At 30.6% G+C, this 21,512-nt stretch overlaps 1 protein-coding gene across 3 annotated transcripts in view; it reads left to right on the top strand.

Moving 5' to 3' along the window:
- LOC110176419 (trypsin-1) overlaps positions 1-21,512 on the top strand; it is a 41,605-nt gene that overhangs the window by 8,801 nt on the left and 11,292 nt on the right. The gene's annotated exons all lie outside the window — the stretch shown is intronic.

Below are 21,512 nucleotides of genomic sequence, written 5' to 3'. Positions count from 1 at the left end.
GTGTATAATAGCTGCTGTTGGCTAAGTTTCCTATTAATTTTCTTATTGGCCTGTTAACGCCTTGGGTCCGAGGAAAGCCCGGGCGTAGTAATGGGTTTTTTTTTTCTTTTTTGGCTTATAACTGTCGCTGCCCGCTGTCGTTTTTATTTTTCACTTTCACTAATAAGGTACACCACGTGAAATCGTTTGTTGTCCACTTTTCTCCCATTCTAGCCGCTTAATCGGCTTAAATTAAATCTACCGAGACATTTCGTGTGGGTTTATTTCCAATGTTTACTTTTACTCGATTTCATCTGTTGCCCCCCATCCCACGGCAAGATCAATGCTATCTGCCGATCTGGCTGGAAACCTGAATAGCCCACTTTATTGGCAAAGACACACCAGCAGCCGCTGCTTTCAAAGTTAGCTTTTGGTATGTAAAACTAGAATAGCCCATCAAACGGTGTTTGATTTCCAAATTTATGGGTCAAGCCAATGCAAATCAGCGGCGAGAGTCCGTTCTTTCGAGAAAACGGGTCGTGCTTTGATAACAAATTGGGCAAACAATGAATACAGACCGAATTTGGCCATTATCTTATAAAGACGGATGATACAGCCGCAAAAGTGTCAAAGTGCTAGGGATATCTAGACCGAAAAGAGACCTATATTTTTTCGAGCGGTTTTATTGTGTGCATCATGGGCGATTCTAGACTTATAATAATAATAAAGTTATAAACAAATGTCTACTGAGGTTTCTATTTATTAAAGACTTAAACTTTAATTTGATCTGCTATCATACTGCATACTTTTTATTATATTTTCTTACATATATGTATATATTACATATATTTTTGTAATATCTCTGACATGAATCATGCTTGGTTTTTAGATTTCTTTCCGAGCTTGTTAATTTACTTAAAAAAATGTTATTATAAATAATTCTTTTTTATTGACATTAAGTCAGTTATGGTAAATATGGCTAAATATCTAAAATAAAAAAGTTCAAAAATATAATAAAATATTAATACGATGCAGAAGCAAGGTAAATAGTTTTGGTTTTTATACCCCTGCAGGGTATTATAATTTCAGACAGAAGTTTGCAACACAGTGAAGGAGGCACCTCCGACTATATAAAGTATATATATTCTTATTCAGGATCAACAGCCGAGTCGATCTTAAATAATCTGAGTTTTCCAAACATCATAATTAAGCCAAAATAGCATTAATTTGATTCGGAAAGCTTTTCTGTGCTAGTTTTTATTGTACTAACAAATCTGCATACTGCGTTTGTTGGTGCTATTGTCAGTTTTTGACTAAAATCATAAGAACCTGCAAAAAGGTATAAAAACGGACCATTTTTCCGAAAAATCATAGTTTAAAAAAACTCATAACTAAGCCAAACAATCATTAATTTTAATTCGGAAAGCTGTTCTATGCTAGTTTTTAGTAGATTAACAAAGCTGCATACTCAGTTTTCAAATTTAAAAAATTCAATTTTTTGTCAAATTTTGGCAATTTTAATGATGTAACCCCTTATAAAATTTTCAATTTTCGGAAAAATGTCAAAAATTTATTTTTCGACCGGACATGTCTAGAACTACTGGGCTGTTAATGCTGATCAAGAATATATATGGTTTATAGGGTCGGAAATGATTCCTTCACTGCGTTTTAATCTTCTGACTGAAGCTATACTCTGCGAAAAGGTATAAAAACAGACAATTTTCTTAAATAATCAGAGTTTTCCAAACATCATAATTAAGCCAAAATAGCATTAATTTTGATTCGGAAAGCTTTTCTGTGCTAGTTTTTATTGTACTAACAAATCTGCATACTGCGTTTGTTGGTGCTATTGTCAGTTTTTGACTAAAATCATAAGAACCTGCAAAAAGGTATAAAAACGGACCATTTTTCCGAAAAATCATAGTTTAAAAAAACTCATAACTAAGCCAAACATTCATTAATTTTAATTCGGAAAGCTTTTCTATGCTAGTTTTTAGTCGATTAACAAAGCTGCATACTCAGTTTTCAAATTTAAAAAATTCAATTTTTTGTCAAATTTTGGCAATTTTAATGATGTAACCCCTTATAAAATTTTCAATTTTCGGAAAAATGTCAAAAATTTATTTTTCGACCGGACATGTCTAGAACTACTGGGCTGTTAATGCTGATCAAGAATATATATGGTTTATAGGGTCGGAAATGATTCCTTCACTGCGTTTTAATCTTCTGACTGAAGCTATACTCTGCGAAAAGGTATAAAAACAGACAATTTTCTTAAATAATCTGAGTTTTCCAAACATCATAATTAAGCCAAAATAGCATTAATTTGATTCGGAAAGCTTTTCTGTGCTAGTTTTTATTGTACTAACAAATCTGCATACTGCGTTTGTTGGTGCTATTGTCAGTTTTTGACTAAAATCATAAGAACCTGCAAAAAGGTATAAAAACGGACCATTTTTCCGAAAAATCATAGTTAAAAAAAACTCATAATTAAGCCAAACAATCATTAATTTTAATTCGGAAGCCTGTTCTATGCTAGTTTTTAGTAGATTAACAAAGCTGCATACTCAGTTTTCAAATTTAAAAAATTCAATTTTTTGTCAAATTTTGGCAATTTTAATGATGTAACCCCTTATAAAATTTTCAATTTTCGGAAAAATGTCAAAAATTTATTTTTCGACCGGACATGTCTAGAACTACTGGGCTGTTAATGCTGATCAAGAATATATATGGTTTATAGGGTCGGAAATGATTCCTTCACTGCGTTTTAATCTTCTGACTGAAGCTATACTCTGCGAAAAGGTATAAAAACAGACAATTTTCTTAAATAATCTGAGTTTTCCAAACATCATAATTAAGCCAAAATAGCATTAATTTGATTCGGAAAGCTTTTCTGTGCTAGTTTTTATTGTACTAACAAATCTGCATACTGCGTTTGTTGGTGCTATTGTCAGTTTTTGACTAAAATCATAAGAACCTGCAAAAAGGTATAAAAACGGACCATTTTTCCGAAAAATCATAGTTTAAAAAAACTCATAACTAAGCCAAACAATCATTAATTTTAATTCGGAAGCCTGTTCTATGCTAGTTTTTAGTAGATTAACAAAGCTGCATACTCAGTTTTCAAATTTAAAAAATTCAATTTTTTGTCAAATTTTGGCAATTTTAATGATGTAACCCCTTATAAAATTTTCAATTTTCGGAAAAATGTCAAAAATTTATTTTTCGACCGGACATGTCTAGAACTACTGGGCTGTTAATGCTGATCAAGAATATATATGGTTTATAGGGTCGGAAATGATTCCTTCACTGCGTTTTAATCTTCTGACTGAAGCTATACTCTGCGAAAAGGTATAAAAACAGACAATTTTCTTAAATAATCTGAGTTTTCCAAACATCATAATTAAGCCAAAATAGCATTAATTTTGATTCGAAAAGCTTTTCTGTGCTAGTTTTTATTGTACTAACAAATCTGCATACTGCGTTTGTTGGTGCTATTGTCAGTTTTTGACTAAAATCATAAGAACCTGCAAAAAGGTATAAAAACGGACCATTTTTCCGAAAAATCATAGTTTAAAAAAACTCATAACTAAGCCAAACAATCATTAATTTTAATTCGGAAAGCTGTTCTATGCTAGTTTTTAGTAGATTAACAAAGCTGCATACTCAGTTTTCAAATTTAAAAAATTCAATTTTTTGTCAAATTTTGGCAATTTTAATGATGTAACCCCTTATAAAATTTTCAATTTTCGGAAAAATGTCAAAAATTTATTTTTCGACCGGACATGTCTAGAACGACTGGGCTGTTAATGCTGATCAAGAATATATATGGTTTATAGGGTCGGAAATGACTCCTTCACTGCGTTTTAATCTTCTGACTGAAGCTATACTCTGCGAAAAGGTATAAAAACAGACAATTTTCTTAAATAATCTGAGTTTTCCAAACATCATAATTAAGCCAAAATAGCATTAATTTTGATTCGAAAAGCTTTTCTGTGCTAGTTTTTATTGTACTAACAAATCTGCATACTGCGTTTGTTGGTGCTATTGTCAGTTTTTGACTAAAATCATAAGAACCTGCAAAAAGGTATAAAAACGGACCATTTTTCCGAAAAATCATAGTTTAAAAAAACTCATAACTAAGCCAAACAATCATTAATTTTAATTCGGAAAGCTGTTCTATGCTAGTTTTTAGTAGATTAACAAAGCTGCATACTCAGTTTTCAAATTTAAAAAATTCAATTTTTTGTCAAATTTTGGCAATTTTAATGATGTAACCCCTTATAAAATTTTCAATTTTCGGAAAAATGTCAAAAATTTATTTTTCGACCGGACATGTCTAGAACGACTTAGCTCTTGATGCTGATCAAGAATATATATGGTTTATAGGGTCGGAAATGATTCCTTCACTGCGTTTTAATCTTCTGACTGAAGCTATACTCTGCGAAAAGGTATAAAAACAGAAAATTTTCTTAAATAATCTGAGTTTTCCAAACATCATAATTAAGCCAAAATAGCATTAATTTTGATTCGGAATGCAGGTTTGTTAGTACAATAAAAACTAGCACAGAAAAGCTTTCCGAATCAAAATTAATGCTATTTTGGCTTAATTATGATGTTTGGAAAACTCAGATTATTTAAGAAAATTGTCTGTTTTTATACCTTTTCGCAGAGTATAGCTTCAGTCAGAAGATTAAAACGCAGTGAAGGAATCATTTCCGACCCTATAAACCATATATATTCTTGATCAGCATTAACAGCCCAGTCGTTCTAGACATGTCCGGTCGAAAAATAAATTTTTGACATTTTTCCGAAAATTGAAAATTTTATAAGGGGTTACATCATTAAAATTGCCAAAATTTGACAAAAAATTGAATTTTTTAAATTTGAAAACTGAGTATGCAGCTTTGTTAATCTACTAAAAACTAGCATAGAACAGCTTTCCGAATTAAAATTAACGATTGTTTGGCTTAGTTATGAGTTTTTTTAAACTATGATTTTTCGGAAAAATGGTCCGTTTTTATACCTTTTTGCAGGTTCTTATGATTTTAGTCAAAAACTGATAACAGCATCAACAAACGCAGTATGCAGATTTGTTAGTACATTAAAAACTAGCACAGAAAAGCTTTCCGAATCAAAATTAATGCTATTTTGGCTTAATTATGATGTTTGGAAAACTCAGATTATTTAAGAAAATTGTCTGTTTTTATACCTTTTCGCAGAGTATAGCTTCAGTCAGAAGATTAAAACGCAGTGAAGGAATCATTTCCGACCCTATAAACCATATATATTCTTGATCAGCATTAACAGCCCAGTCGTTCTAGCCATGTCCGGTCGAAAAATAAATTTTTGACATTTTTCCGAAAATTGAAAATTTTATAAGGGGTTACATCATTAAAATTGCCAAAATTTGACAAAAAATTGAATTTTTTAAATTTGAAAACTGAGTATGCAGCTTTGTTAATCTACTAAAAACTAGCATAGAACAGCTTTCCGAATTAAAATTAATGATTGTTTGGCTTAGTTATGAGTTTTTTTAAACTATGATTTTTCGGAAAAATGGTCCGTTTTTATACCTTTTTGCAGGTTCTTATGATTTTAGTCAAAAACTGACAATAGCACCAACAAACGCAGTATGCAGATTTGTTAGTACAATAAAAACTAGCACAGAAAAGCTTTTCGAATCAAAATTAATGCTATTTTGGCTTAATTATGATGTTTGGAAAACTCAGATTATTTAAGAAAATTGTCTGTTTTTATACCTTTTCGCAGAGTATAGCTTCAGTCAGAAGATTAAAACGCAGTGAAGGAGTCATTTCCGACCCTATAAACCATATATATTCTTGACCAGCATCAACAGCCCAGTCGTTCTAGATATATCCGGTCGAAAAATAAATTTTTGACATTTTAACGAAAATTGAAAATTTTATAAGGGGTTACATCATTAAAATTGCCAAAATTTGACAAAAAATTGAATTTTTTAAATTTGAAAACTGAGTATGCAGCTTTGTTAATCTACTAAAAACTAGCATAGAACAGCTTTCCGAATTAAAATTAATGATTGTTTGGCTTAGTTATGAGTTTTTTTAAACTATGATTTTTCGGAAAAATGGTCCGTTTTTATACCTTTTTGCAGGTTCTTATGATTTTAGTCAAAAACTGACAATAGCACCAACAAACGCAGTATGCAGATTTGTTAGTACTATAAAAACTAGCACAGAAAAGCTTTTCGAATCAAAATTAATGCTATTTTGGCTTAATTATGATGTTTGGAAAACTCAGATTATTTAAGAAAATTGTCTGTTTTTATACCTTTTCGCAGAGTATAGCTTCAGTCAGAAGATTAAAACGCAGTGAAGGAGTCATTTCCGACCCTATAAACCATATATATTCTTGATCAGCATTAACAGCCCAGTCGTTCTAGCCATGTCCGGTCGAAAAATAAATTTTTGGCATTTTTCCGAAAATTGAAAATTTTATAAGGGGTTACATCATTAAAATTGCCAAAATTTGACAAAAAATTGAATTTTTTAAATTTGAAAACTGAGTATGCAGCTTTGTTAATCTACTAAAAACTAGCATAGAACAGCTTTCCGAATTAAAATTAATGATTGTTTGGCTTAGTTATGAGTTTTTTTAAACTATGATTTTTCGGAAAAATGGTCCGTTTTTATACCTTTTTGCAGGTTCTTATGATTTTAGTCAAAAACTGACAATAGCACCAACAAACGCAGTATGCAGATTTGTTAGTACAATAAAAACTAGCACAGAAAAGCTTTCCGAATCAAAATTAATGCTATTTTGGCTTAATTATGATGTTTGGAAAACTCAGATTATTTAAGAAAATTGTCTGTTTTTATACCTTTTCGCAGAGTATAGCTTCAGTCAGAAGATTAAAACGCAGTGAAGGAGTCATTTCCGACCCTATAAACCATATATATTCTTGATCAGCATCAACAGCCCAGTCGTTCTAGCCATGTCCGGTCGAAAAATAAATTTTTGACATTTTTCCGAAAATTGAAAATTTTATAAGGGGTTACATCATTAAAATTGCCAAAATTTGACAAAAAATTGAATTTTTTAAATTTGAAAACTGAGTATGCAGCTTTGTTAATCTACTAAAAACTAGCATAGAACAGCTTTCCGAATTAAAATTAATGATTGTTTGGCTTAGTTATGAGTTTTTTTAAACTATGATTTTTCGGAAAAATGGTCCGTTTTTATACCTTTTTGCAGGTTCTTATGATTTTAGTCAGAAACTGACAATAGCACCAACAAACGCAGTATGCAGATTTGTTAGTACAATAAAAACTAGCACAGAAAAGCTTTCCGAATCAAAATTAATGCTATTTTGGCTTAATTATGATGTTTGGAAAACTCAGATTATTTAAGAAAATTGTCTGTTTTTATACCTTTTCGCAGAGTATAGCTTCAGTCAGAAGATTAAAACGCAGTGAAGGAGTCATTTCCGACCCTATAAACCATATATATTTTTGATCAGCATCAACAGCCCAGTCGTTATAGCCATGTCCGGTTGAAAAATAAATTTTTGACATTTTTCCGAAAATTGAAAATTTTATAAGGGGTTACATCATTAAAATTGCCAAAATTTGACAAAAAATTGAATTTTTTAAATTTGAAAACTGAGTATGCAGCTTTGTTAATCTACTAAAAACTAGCATAGAACAGCTTTCCGAATTAAAATTAATGATTGTTTGGCTTAGTTATGAGTTTTTTTAAACTATGATTTTTCGGAAAAATAGTCCGTTTTTATACCTTTTTGCAGGTTCTTATGATTTTAGTCAAAAACTGACAATAGCATCAACAAACGCAGTATGCAGATTTGTTAGTGCTTTAAAAACTTGCACAGAAAAGCTTTCCGAATCAAAATTAATGCTATTTTGGCTTAATTATGATGTTTGGAAAACTCAGATTATTTAAGAAAATTGTCTGTTTTTATACCTTTTCGCAGAGTATAGCTTCAGTCAGAAGATTAAAACGCAGTGAAGGAGTCATTTCCGACCCTATAAACCATATATATTCTTGATCAGCATCAACAGCCCAGTCGTTCTAGCCATGTCCGGTCGAAAAATAAATTTTTGACATTTTTCCGAAAATTGAAAATTTTATAAGGGGTTACATCATTAAAATTGCCAAAATTTGACAAAAAATTGAATTTTTTAAATTTGAAAACTGAGTATGCAGCTTTGTTAATCTACTAAAAACTAGCATAGAACAGCTTTCCGAATTAAAATTAATGATTGTTTGGCTTAGTTATGAGTTTTTTTAAACTATGATTTTTCGGAAAAATGGTCCGTTTTTATACCTTTTTGCAGGTTCTTATGATTTTAGTCAGAAACTTATAACAGCATCAACAAACGCAGTATGCAGATTTGTTAGTGCTTTAAAAACTTGCACAGAGAAGCTTTCCGAATCAAAATTAATGCTATTTTGGCTTAATTATGATGTTTGGAAAACTCAGATTATTTAAGAAAATTGTCTGTTTTTATACCTTTTCGCAGAGTATAGCTTCAGTCAGAAGATTAAAACGCAGTGAAGGAATCATTTCCGACCCTATAAACCATATATATTTTTGATCAGCATCAACAGCCCAGTCGTTATAGCCATGTCCGGTTGAAAAATAAATTTTTGACATTTTTCCGAAAATTGAAAATTTTATAAGGGGTTACATCATTAAAATTGCCAAAATTTGACAAAAAATTGAATTTTTTAAATTTGAAAACTGAGTATGCAGCTTTGTTAATCTACTAAAAACTAGCATAGAACAGCTTTCCGAATTAAAATTAATGATTGTTTGGCTTAGTTATGAGTTTTTTTAAACTATGATTTTTCGGAAAAATGGTCCGTTTTTATACCTTTTTGCAGGTTCTTATGATTTTAGTCAGAAACTTATAACAGCATCAACAAACGCAGTATGCAGATTTGTTAGTGCTTTAAAAACTAGCACAGAGAAGCTTTCCGAATCAAAATTAATGCTATTTTGGCTTAATTATGATGTTTGGAAAACTCAGATTATTTAAGAAAATTGTCTGTTTTTATACCTTTTCGCAGAGTATAGCTTCAGTCAGAAGATTAAAACGCAGTGAAGGAGTCATTTCCGACCCTATAAACCATATATATTCTTGATCAGCATCAACAGCCCAGTCGTTCTAGCCATGTCCGGTTGAAAAATAAATTTTTGACATTTTTCCGAAAATTGAAAATTTTATAAGGGGTTACATCATTAAAATTGCCAAAATTTGACAAAAAATTGAATTTTTTAAATTTGAAAACTGAGTATGCAGCTTTGTTAATCTACTAAAAACTAGCATAGAACAGCTTTCCGAATTAAAATTAATGATTGTTTGGCTTAGTTATGAGTTTTTTTAAACTATGATTTTTCGGAAAAATGGTCCGTTTTTATACCTTTTTGCAGGTTCTTATGATTTTAGTCAGAAACTTATAACAGCATCAACAAACGCAGTATGCAGATTTGTTAGTGCTTTAAAAACTTGCACAGAGAAGCTTTCCGAATCAAAATTAATGCTATTTTGGCTTAATTATGATGTTTGGAAAACTCAGATTATTTAAGAAAATTGTCTGTTTTTATACCTTTTCGCAGAGTATAGCTTCAGTCAGAAGATTAAAACGCAGTGAAGGAGTCATTTCCGACCCTATAAACCATATATATTCTTGATCAGCATCAACAGCCCAGTCGTTATAGCCATGTCCGGTTGAAAAATAAATTTTTGACATTTTTCCGAAAATTGAAAATTTTATAAGGGGTTACATCATTAAAATTGCCAAAATTTGACAAAAAATTGAATTTTTTAAATTTGAAAACTGAGTATGCAGCTTTGTTAATCTACTAAAAACTAGCATAGAACAGCTTTCCGAATTAAAATTAATGATTGTTTGGCTTAGTTATGAGTTTTTTTAAACTATGATTTTTCGGAAAAATGGTCCGTTTTTATACCTTTTTGCAGGTTCTTATGATTTTAGTCAGAAACTTATAACAGCATCAACAAACGCAGTATGCAGATTTGTTAGTGCTTTAAAAACTTGCACAGAGAAGCTTTCCGAATCAAAATTAATGCTATTTTGGCTTAATTATGATGTTTGGAAAACTCAGATTATTTAAGAAAATTGTCTGTTTTTATACCTTTTCGCAGAGTATAGCTTCAGTCAGAAGATTAAAACGCAGTGAAGGAGTCATTTCCGACCCTATAAACCATATATATTCTTGATCAGCATCAACAGCCCAGTCGTTCTAGCCATGTCCGGTTGAAAAATAAATTTTTGACATTTTTCCGAAAATTGAAAATTTTATAAGGGGTTACATCATTAAAATTGCCAAAATTTGACAAAAAATTGAATTTTTTAAATTTGAAAACTGAGTATGCAGCTTTGTTAATCTACTAAAAACTAGCATAGAACAGCTTTCCGAATTAAAATTAATGATTGTTTGGCTTAGTTATGAGTTTTTTTAAACTATGATTTTTCGGAAAAATGGTCCGTTTTTATACCTTTTTGCAGGTTCTTATGATTTTAGTCAGAAACTGACAACAGCATCAACAAACGCAGTATGCAGATTTGTTAGTGCTTTAAAAACTTGCACAGAGAAGCTTTCCGAATCAAAATTAATGCTATTTTGGCTTAATTATGATGTTTGGAAAACTCAGATTATTTAAGAAAATTGTCTGTTTTTATACCTTTTCGCAGAGTATAGCTTCAGTCAGAAGATTAAAACGCAGTGAAGGAGTCATTTCCGACCCTATAAACCATATATATTCTTGATCAGCATCAACAGCCCAGTCGTTATAGCCATGTCCGGTTGAAAAATAAATTTTTGACATTTTTCCGAAAATTGAAAATTTTATAAGGGGTTACATCATTAAAATTGCCAAAATTTGACAAAAAATTGAATTTTTTAAATTTGAAAACTGAGTATGCAGCTTTGTTAATCTACTAAAAACTAGCATAGAACAGCTTTCCGAATTAAAATTAATGATTGTTTGGCTTAGTTATGAGTTTTTTTAAACTATGATTTTTCGGAAAAATGGTCCGTTTTTATACCTTTTTGCAGGTTCTTATGATTTTAGTCAGAAACTTATAACAGCATCAACAAACGCAGTATGCAGATTTGTTAGTGCTTTAAAAACTAGCACAGAGAAGCTTTCCGAATCAAAATTAATGCTATTTTGGCTTAATTATGATGTTTGGAAAACTCAGATTATTTAAGAAAATTGTCTGTTTTTATACCTTTTCGCAGAGTATAGCTTCAGTCAGAAGATTAAAACGCAGTGAAGGAGTCATTTCCGACCCTATAAACCATATATATTCTTGATCAGCATCAACAGCCCAGTCGTTCTAGCCATGTCTGGTCGAAAAATAAATTTTTGACATTTTTCCGAAAATTGAAAATTTTATAAGGGGTTACATCATTAAAATTGCCAAAATTTGACAAAAAATTGAATTTTTTAAATTTGAAAACTGAGTATGCAGCTTTGTTAATCTACTAAAAACTAGCATAGAACAGCTTTCCGAATTAAAATTAATGATTGTTTGGCTTAGTTATGAGTTTTTTTAAACTATGATTTTTCGGAAAAATGGTCCGTTTTTATACCTTTTTGCAGGTTCTTATGATTTTAGTCAAAAACTTACAACAGCATCAACAAACGCAGTATGCAGATTTGTTAGTGCTATAAAAACTTGCACAGAAAGGCTTTCCGAATCAAAATTAATGCTATTTTGGCTTAATTGTGATGTTTGGAAAACTCAGATTATTTAAGAAAATTGTCTGTTTTTATACCTTTTCGCAGAGTATAGCTTCAGTCAGAAGATTAAAACGCAGTGAAGGAGTCATTTCCGACCCTATAAACCATATATATTCTTGATCAGCATCAACAGCCCAGTCGTTCTAGCCATGTCCGGTTGAAAAATAAATTTTTGACATTTTTCCGAAAATTGAAAATTTTATAAGGGGTTACATCATTAAAATTGCCAAAATTTGACAAAAAATTGAATTTTTTAAATTTGAAAACTGAGTATGCAGCTTTGTTAATCTACTAAAAACTAGCATAGAACAGCTTTCCGAATTAAAATTAATGATTGTTTGGCTTAGTTATGAGTTTTTTTAAACTATGATTTTTCGGAAAAATGGTCCGTTTTTATACCTTTTTGCAGGTTCTTATGATTTTAGTCAGAAACTTACAATAGCACCAACAAACGCAGTATGCAGATTTGTTAGTGCTTTAAAAACTTGCACAGAGAAGCTTTCCGAATCAAAATTAATGCTATTTTGGCTTAATTATGATGTTTGGAAAACTCAGATTATTTAAGAAAATTGTCTGTTTTTATACCTTTTCGCAGAGTATAGCTTCAGTCAGAAGATTAAAACGCAGTGAAGGAGTCATTTCCGACCCTATAAACCATATATATTCTTGATCAGCATCAACAGCCCAGTCGTTCTAGCCATGTCCGGTTGAAAAATAAATTTTTGACATTTTTCCGAAAATTGAAAATTTTATAAGGGGTTACATCATTAAAATTGCCAAAATTTGACAAAAAATTGAATTTTTTAAATTTGAAAACTGAGTATGCAGCTTTGTTAATCTACTAAAAACTAGCATAGAACAGCTTTCCGAATTAAAATTAATGATTGTTTGGCTTAGTTATGAGTTTTTTTAAACTATGATTTTTCGGAAAAATGGTCCGTTTTTATACCTTTTTGCAGGTTCTTATGATTTTAGTCAGAAACTTATAATAGCATCAACAAACGCAGTATGCAGATTTGTTAGTGCTATAAAAACTTGCACAGAAAGGCTTTCCGAATCAAAATTAATGCTATTTTGGCTTAATTGTGATGTTTGGAAAACTCAGATTATTTAAGAAAATTGTCTGTTTTTATACCTTTTCGCAGAGTATAGCTTCAGTCAGAAGATTAAAACGCAGTGAAGGAGTCATTTCCGACCCTATAAACCATATATATTCTTGATCAGCATCAACAGCCCAGTCGTTATAGCCATGTCCGGTCGAAAAATAAATTTTTGACATTTTTCCGAAAATTGAAAATTTTATAAGGGGTTACATCATTAAAATTGCCAAAATTTGACAAAAAATTGAATTTTTTAAATTTGAAAACTGAGTATGCAGCTTTGTTAATCTACTAAAAACTAGCATAGAACAGCTTTCCGAATTAAAATTAATGATTGTTTGGCTTAGTTATGAGTTTTTTTAAACTATGATTTTTCGGAAAAATGGTCCGTTTTTATACCTTTTTGCAGGTTCTTATGATTTTAGTCAGAAACTTATAACAGCATCAACAAACGCAGTATGCAGATTTGTTAGTGCTATAAAAACTTGCACAGAAAGGCTTTCCGAATCAAAATTAATGCTATTTTGGCTTAATTGTGATGTTTGGAAAACTCAGATTATTTAAGAAAATTGTCTGTTTTTATACCTTTTTGCAGAGTACAGCTTCAGTCAGAAGATTAAAACGCAGTGAAGGAGTCATTTCCGACCCTATAAACCATATATATTCTTGATCAGCGTCAACAGCCCAGTCGTTCTAGCCATGTCTGGTCAAAAAATAAATTTTTGACATTTTTCCGAAAATTGAAAATTTTATAAGGGGTTACATCATTAAAATTGCCAAAATTTGACAAAAAATTGAATTTTTTAAATTTGAAAACTGAGTATGCAGCTTTGTTAATCTACTAAAAACTAGCATAGAACAGCTTTCCGAATTAAAATTAATGATTGTTTGGCTTAGTTATGAGTTTTTTTAAACTATGATTTTTCGGAAAAATGGTCCGTTTTTATACCTTTTTGCAGGTTCTTATGATTTTAGTCAAAAACTGACAATAGCACCAACAAACGCAGTATGCAGATTTGTTAGTACAATAAAAACTAGCACAGAAAAGCTTTCCGAATCAAAATTAATGCTATTTTGGCTTAATTATGATGTTTGGAAAACTCAGATTATTTAAGAAAATTGTCTGTTTTTATACCTTTTCGCAGAGTATAGCTTCAGTCAGAAGATTAAAACGCAGTGAAGGAGTCATTTCCGACCCTATAAACCATATATATTCTTGATCAGCATCAACAGCCCAGTCGTTCTAGCCATGTCCGGTCGAAAAATAAATTTTTGACATTTTTCCGAAAATTGAAAATTTTATAAGGGGTTACATCATTAAAATTGCCAAAATTTGACAAAAAATTGAATTTTTTAAATTTGAAAACTGAGTATGCAGCTTTGTTAATCTACTAAAAACTAGCATAGAACAGCTTTCCGAATTAAAATTAATGATTGTTTGGCTTAGTTATGAGTTTTTTTAAACTATGATTTTTCGGAAAAATGGTCCGTTTTTATACCTTTTTGCAGGTTCTTATGATTTTAGTCAAAAACTTACAATAGCATCAACAAACGCAGTATGCAGATTTGTTAGTACAATAAAAACTAGCACAGAAAAGCTTTCCGAATCAAAATTAATGCTATTTTGGCTTAATTATGATGTTTGGAAAACTCAGATTATTTAAGAAAATTGTCTGTTTTTATACCTTTTCGCAGAGTATAGCTTCAGTCAGAAGATTAAAACGCAGTGAAGGAATCATTTCCGACCCTATAAACCATATATATTCTTGATCAGCATTAACAGCCCAGTAGTTCTAGACATGTCCGGTCGAAAAATAAATTTTTGACATTTTTCCGAAAATTGAAAATTTTATAAGGGGTTACATCATTAAAATTTTGGCTTAATTATGATGTTTGGAAAACTCAGATTATTTAAGAAAATTGTCTGTTTTTATACCTTTTCGCAGAGTATAGCTTCAGTCAGAAGATTAAAACGCAGTGAAGGAATCATTTCCGACCCTATAAACCATATATATTCTTGATCAGCATTAACAGCCCAGTCGTTCTAGACATGTCCGGTCGAAAAATAAATTTTTGACATTTTTCCGAAAATTGAAAATTTTATAAGGGGTTACATCATTAAAATTGCCAAAATTTGACAAAAAATTGAATTTTTTAAATTTGAAAACTGAGTATGCAGCTTTGTTAATCTACTAAAAACTAGCATAGAACAGCTTTCCGAATTAAAATTAATGATTGTTTGGCTTAGTTATGAGTTTTTTTAAACTATGATTTTTCGGAAAAATGGTCCGTTTTTATACCTTTTTGCAGGTTCTTATGATTTTAGTCAAAAACTGACAATAGCACCAACAAACGCAGTATGCAGATTTGTTAGTACAATAAAAACTAGCACAGAAAAGCTTTCCGAATCAAAATTAATGCTATTTTGGCTTAATTATGATGTTTGGAAAACTCAGATTATTTAAGAAAATTGTCTGTTTTTATACCTTTTCGCAGAGTATAGCTTCAGTCAGAAGATTAAAACGCAGTAAAGGAGTCATTTCCGACCCTATAAACCATATATATTCTTGATCAGCATCTACAGCCCAGTCGTTCTAGCCATGTCCGGTCGAAAAATAAATTTTTGACATTTTTCCGAAAATTGAAAATTTTATAAGGGGTTACATCATTAAAATTGCCAAAATTTGACAAAAAATTGAATTTTTTAAATTTGAAAACTGAGTATGCAGCTTTGTTAATCTGCTAAAAACTAGCATAGAACAGCTTTCCGAATTAAAATTAATGATTGTTTGGCTTAGTTATGAGTTTTTTTAAACTATGATTTTTCGGAAAAATGGTCCGTTTTTATACCTTTTTGCAGGTTCTTATGATTTTAGTCAAAAACTTACAACAGCACCAACAAACGCAGTATGCAGATTTGTTAGTGCTTTAAAAACTTGCACAGAGAAGCTTTCCGAATCAAAATTAATGCTATTTTGGCTTAATTATGATGTTTGGAAAACTCAGATTATTTAAGAAAATTGTCTGTTTTTATACCTTTTCGCAGAGTATAGCTTCAGTCAGAAGATTAAAACGCAGTGAAGGAGTCATTTCCGACCCTATAAACCATATATATTCTTGATCAGCATCAACAGCCCAGTCGTTCTAGCCATGTCCGGTCGAAAAATAAATTTTTGACATTTTTCCGAAAATTGAAAATTTTATAAGGGGTTACATCATTAAAATTGCCAAAATTTGACAAAAAATTGAATTTTTTAAATTTGAAAACTGAGTATGCAGCTTTGTTAATCTACTAAAAACTAGCATAGAACAGCTTTCCGAATTAAAATTAATGATTGTTTGGCTTAGTTATGAGTTTTTTTAAACTATGATTTTTCGGAAAAATGGTCCGTTTTTATACCTTTTTGCAGGTTCTTATGATTTTAGTCAAAAACTTACAACAGCATCAACAAACGCAGTATGCAGATTTGTTAGTACTATAAAAACTAGCACAGAAAAGCTTTCCGAATCAAAATTAATGCTATTTTGGCTTAATTATGATGTTTGGAAAACTCAGATTATTTAAGAAAATTGTCTGTTTTTATACCTTTTCGCAGAGTATAGCTTCAGTCAGAAGATTAAAACGCAGTGAAGGAGTCATTTCCGACCCTATAAACCATATATATTCTTGATCAGCATTAACAGCCCAGTAGTTCTAGACATGTCCGGTCGAAAAATAAATTTTTGACATTTTTCCGAAAATTGAAAATTTTATAAGGGGTTACATCATTAAAATTGCCAAAATTTGACAAAAAATTGAATTTTTTAAATTTGAAAACTGAGTATGCAGCTTTGTTAATCTGACTAAAAACTAGCATAGAACAGCTTTCCGAATTAAAATTAATGATTGTTTGGCTTAGTTATGAGTTTTTTTAAACTATGATTTTTCGGAAAAATGGTCCGTTTTTATACCTTTTTGCAGGTTCTTATGATTTTAGTCAAAAACTGACAATAGCATCAACAAACGCAGTATGCAGATTTGTTAGTGCTTTAAAAACTTGCACAGAAAAGCTTGTCGAATCAAAATTAATGCTATTTTGGCTTAATTATGATGTTTGGAAAACTCAGATTATTTAACAAAATTGTCTGTTTTTATACCTTTTCGCAGAGTATAGCTTCAGTCAGAAGATTAAAACGCAGTGAAGGAGTCATTTCCGACCCTATAAACCATATATATTCTTGATCAGCATCAACAGCCCAGTCGTTATAGACATGTCCGGTCGAAAAATAAATTTTTGACATTTTTCCGAAAATTGAAAATTTTATAAGGGGTTACATCATTAAAATTGCCAAAATTTGACAAAAAATTGAATTTTTTAAATTTGAAAACTGAGTATGCAGCTTTGTTAATCTACTAAAAACTAGCATAGAACAGCTTTCCGAATTAAAATTAATGATTGTTTGGCTTAGTTATGAGTTTTTTTAAACTATGATTTTTCGGAAAAATGGTCCGTTTTTATACCTTTTTGCAGGTTCTTATGATTTTAGTCAAAAACTTACAATAGCATCAACAAACGCAGTATGCAGATTTGTTAGTACATTAAAAACTAGCACAGAAAAGCTTTCCGAATCAAAATTAATGCTATTTTGGCTTAATTATGATGTTTGGAAAACTCAGATTATTTAAGAAAATTGTCTGTTTTTATACCTTTTCGCAGAGTATAGCTTCAGTCAGAAGATTAAAACGCAGTGAAGGAATCATTTCCGACCCTATAAACCATATATATTCTTGATCAGCATCAACAGCCCAGTCGTTCTAGCCATGTCCGGTCGAAAAATAAATTTTTGACATTTTTCCGAAAATTGAAAATTTTATAAGGGGTTACATCATTAAAATTGCCAAAATTTGACAAAAAATTGAATTTTTTAAATTTGAAAACTGAGTATGCAGCTTTGTTAATCTACTAAAAACTAGCATAGAACAGCTTTCCGAATTAAAATTAATGATTGTTTGGCTTAGTTATGAGTTTTTTTAAACTATGATTTTTCGGAAAAATGGTCCGTTTTTATACCTTTTTGCAGGTTCTTATGATTTTAGTCAAAAACTGACAATAGCACCAACAAACGCAGTATGCAGATTTGTTAGTACAATAAAAACTAGCACAGAAAAGCTTTCCGAATCAAAATTAATGCTATTTTGGCTTAATTATGATGTTTGGAAAACTCAGATTATTTAAGAAAATTGTCTGTTTTTATACCTTTTCGCAGAGTATAGCTTCAGTCAGAAGATTAAAACGCAGTGAAGGAGTCATTTCCGACCCTATAAACCATATATATTCTTGATCAGCATCAACAGCCCAGTCGTTCTAGCCATGTCCGGTCGAAAAATAAATTTTTGACATTTTTCCGAAAATTGAAAATTTTATAAGGGGTTACATCATTAAAATTGCCAAAATTTGACAAAAAATTGAATTTTTTAAATTTGAAAACTGAGTATGCAGCTTTGTTAATCTACTAAAAACTAGCATAGAACAGCTTTCCGAATTAAAATTAATGATTGTTTGGCTTAGTTATGAGTTTTTTTAAACTATGATTTTTCGGAAAAATGGTCCGTTTTTATACCTTTTTGCAGGTTCTTATGATTTTAGTCAAAAACTGACAATAGCACCAACAAACGCAGTATGCAGATTTGTTAGTACAATAAAAACTAGCACAGAAAAGCTTTCCGAATCAAAATTAATGCTATTTTGGCTTAATTATGATGTTTGGAAAACTCAGATTATTTAACAAAATTGCCTGTTTTTATACCTTTTTGCAGAGTATAGCTTCAGTCAGAAGATTAAAACGCAGTGAAGGAGTCATTTCCGACCCTATAAACCATATATATTCTTGATCAGCATTAACAGCCCAGTCGTTCTAGACATGTCCGGTCGAAAAATAAATTTTTGACATTTTTCCGAAAATTGAAAATTTTATAAGGGGTTACATCATTAAAATTGCCAAAATTTGACAAAAAATTGAATTTTTTAAATTTGAAAACTGAGTATGCAGCTTTGTTAATCTACTAAAAACTAGCATAGAACAGCTTTCCGAATTAAAATTAATGATTGTTTGGCTTAGTTATGAGTTTTTTTAAACTATGATTTTTCGGAAAAATGGTCCGTTTTTATACCTTTTTGCAGGTTCTTATGATTTTAGTCAAAAACTGACAATAGCACCAACAAACGCAGTATGCAGATTTGTTAGTACAATAAAAACTAGCACAGAAAAGCTTTCCGAATCAAAATTAATGCTATTTTGGCTTAATTATGATGTTTGGAAAACTCAGATTATTTAAGAAAATTGTCTGTTTTTATACCTTTTCGCAGAGTATAGCTTCAGTCAGAAGATTAAAACGCAGTGAAGGAATCATTTCCGACCCTATAAACCATATATATTCTTGATCAGCATCAACAGCCCAGTCGTTCTAGCCATGTCCGGTCGAAAAATAAATTTTTGACATTTTTCCGAAAATTGAAAATTTTATAAGGGGTTACATCATTAAAATTGCCAAAATTTGACAAAAAATTGAATTTTTTAAATTTGAAAACTGAGTATGCAGCTTTGTTAATCTACTAAAAACTAGCATAGAACAGCTTTCCGAATTAAAATTAATGATTGTTTGGCTTAGTTATGAGTTTTTTTAAACTATGATTTTTCGGAAAAATGGTCCGTTTTTATACCTTTTTGCAGGTTCTTATGATTTTAGTCAAAAACTGACAATAGCACCAACAAACGCAGTATGCAGATTTGTTAGTACAATAAAAACTAGCACAGAAAAGCTTTTCGAATCAAAATTAATGCTATTTTGGCTTAATTATGATGTTTGGAAAACTCAGATTATTTAAGAAAATTGTCTGTTTTTATACCTTTTCGCAGAGTATAGCTTCAGTCAGAAGATTAAAACGCAGTGAAGGAGTCATTTCCGACCCTATAAACCATATATATTCTTGATCAGCATCAACAGCCCAGTCGTTCTAGCCATGTCCGGTCGAAAAATAAATTTTTGACATTTTTCCGAAAATTGAAAATTTTATAAGGGGTTACATCATTAAAATTGCCAAAATTTGACAAAAAATTGAATTTTTTAAATTTGAAAACTGAGTATGCAGCTTTGTTAATCTACTAAAAACTAGCATAGAACAGCTTTCCGAATTAAAATTAATGATTGTTTGGCTTAGTTATGAGTTTTTTTAAACTATGATTTTTCGGAAAAATGGTCCGTTTTTATACCTTTTTGCAGGTTCTTATGATTTTAGTCAAAAACTGACAATAGCACCAACAAACGCAGTATGCAGATTTGTTAGTACAATAAAAACTAGCACAGAAAAGCTTTCCGAATCAAAATTAATGCTATTTTGGCTTAATTATGATGTTTGGAAAACTCAGATTATTTAAGAAAATTGTCTGTTTTTATACCTTTTCGCAGAGTATAGCTTCAGTCAGAAGATTAAAACGCAGTGAAGGAGTCATTTCCGACCCTATAAACCATATATATTCTTGATCAGCATCAACAGCCCAGTCGTTCTAGCCATGTCCGGTCGAAAAATAAATTTTTGACATTTTTCCGAAAATTGAAAATTTTATAAGGGGTTACATCATTAAAATTGCCAAAATTTGACAAAAAATTGAATTTTTTAAATTTGAAAACTGAGTATGCAGCTTTGTTAATCTACTAAAAACTAGCATAGAACAGCTTTCCGAATTAAAATTAATGATTGTTTGGCTTAGATATGAGTTTTTTTAAACTATGATTTTTCGGAAAAATGGTCCGTTTTTATACCTTTTTGCAGGTTCTTATGATTTTAGTCAAAAACTGACAATAGCATCAACAAACGCAGTATGCAGATTTGTTAGTACTATAAAAACTAGCACAGAAAAGCTTTCCGAATCAAAATTAATGCTATTTTGGCTTAATTATGATGTTTGGAAAACTCAGATTATTTAAGAAAATTGTCTGTTTTTATACCTTTTCGCAGAGTATAGCTTCAGTCAGAAGATTAAAACGCAGTGAAGGAGTCATTTCCGACCCTATAAACCATATATATTCTTGATCAGCATCAACAGCCCAGTCGTTCTAGCCATGTCCGGTCGAAAAATAAATTTTTGACATTTTTCCGAAAATTGAAAATTTTATAAGGGGTTACATCATTAAAATTGCCAAAATTTGACAAAAAATTGAATTTTTTAAATTTGAAAACTGAGTATGCAGCTTTGTTAATCTGACTAAAAACTAGCATAGAACAGCTTTCCGAATTAAAATTAATGATTGTTTGGCTTAGTTATGAGTTTTTTTAAACTATGATTTTTCGGAAAAATGGTCCGTTTTTATACCTTTTTGCAGGTTCTTATGATTTTAGTCAAAAACTTACAATAGCATCAACAAACGCAGTATGCAGATTTGTTAGTACTATAAAAACTAGCACAGAAAAGCTTTCCGAATCAAAATTAATGCTATTTTGGCTTAATTATGATGTTTGGAAAACTCAGATTATTTAAGAAAATTGTCTGTTTTTATACCTTTTCGCAGAGTATAGCTTCAGTCAGAAGATTAAAACGCAGTGAAGGAGTCATTTCCGACCCTATAAACCATATATATTCTTGATCAGCATCAACAGCCCAGTCGTTCTAGCCATGT

The sequence above is a fragment of the Drosophila serrata genome, unplaced genomic scaffold (assembly GCF_035046125.1).
Source record: "Drosophila serrata isolate PLE 108 unplaced genomic scaffold, ASM3504612v1 contig_382, whole genome shotgun sequence".
NCBI classification, from domain to species: domain Eukaryota; kingdom Metazoa; phylum Arthropoda; class Insecta; order Diptera; family Drosophilidae; genus Drosophila; species Drosophila serrata.
Note: the sequence above shows the minus strand (reverse complement) of the source record. Positions and strands in the feature narration are given on the sequence as shown.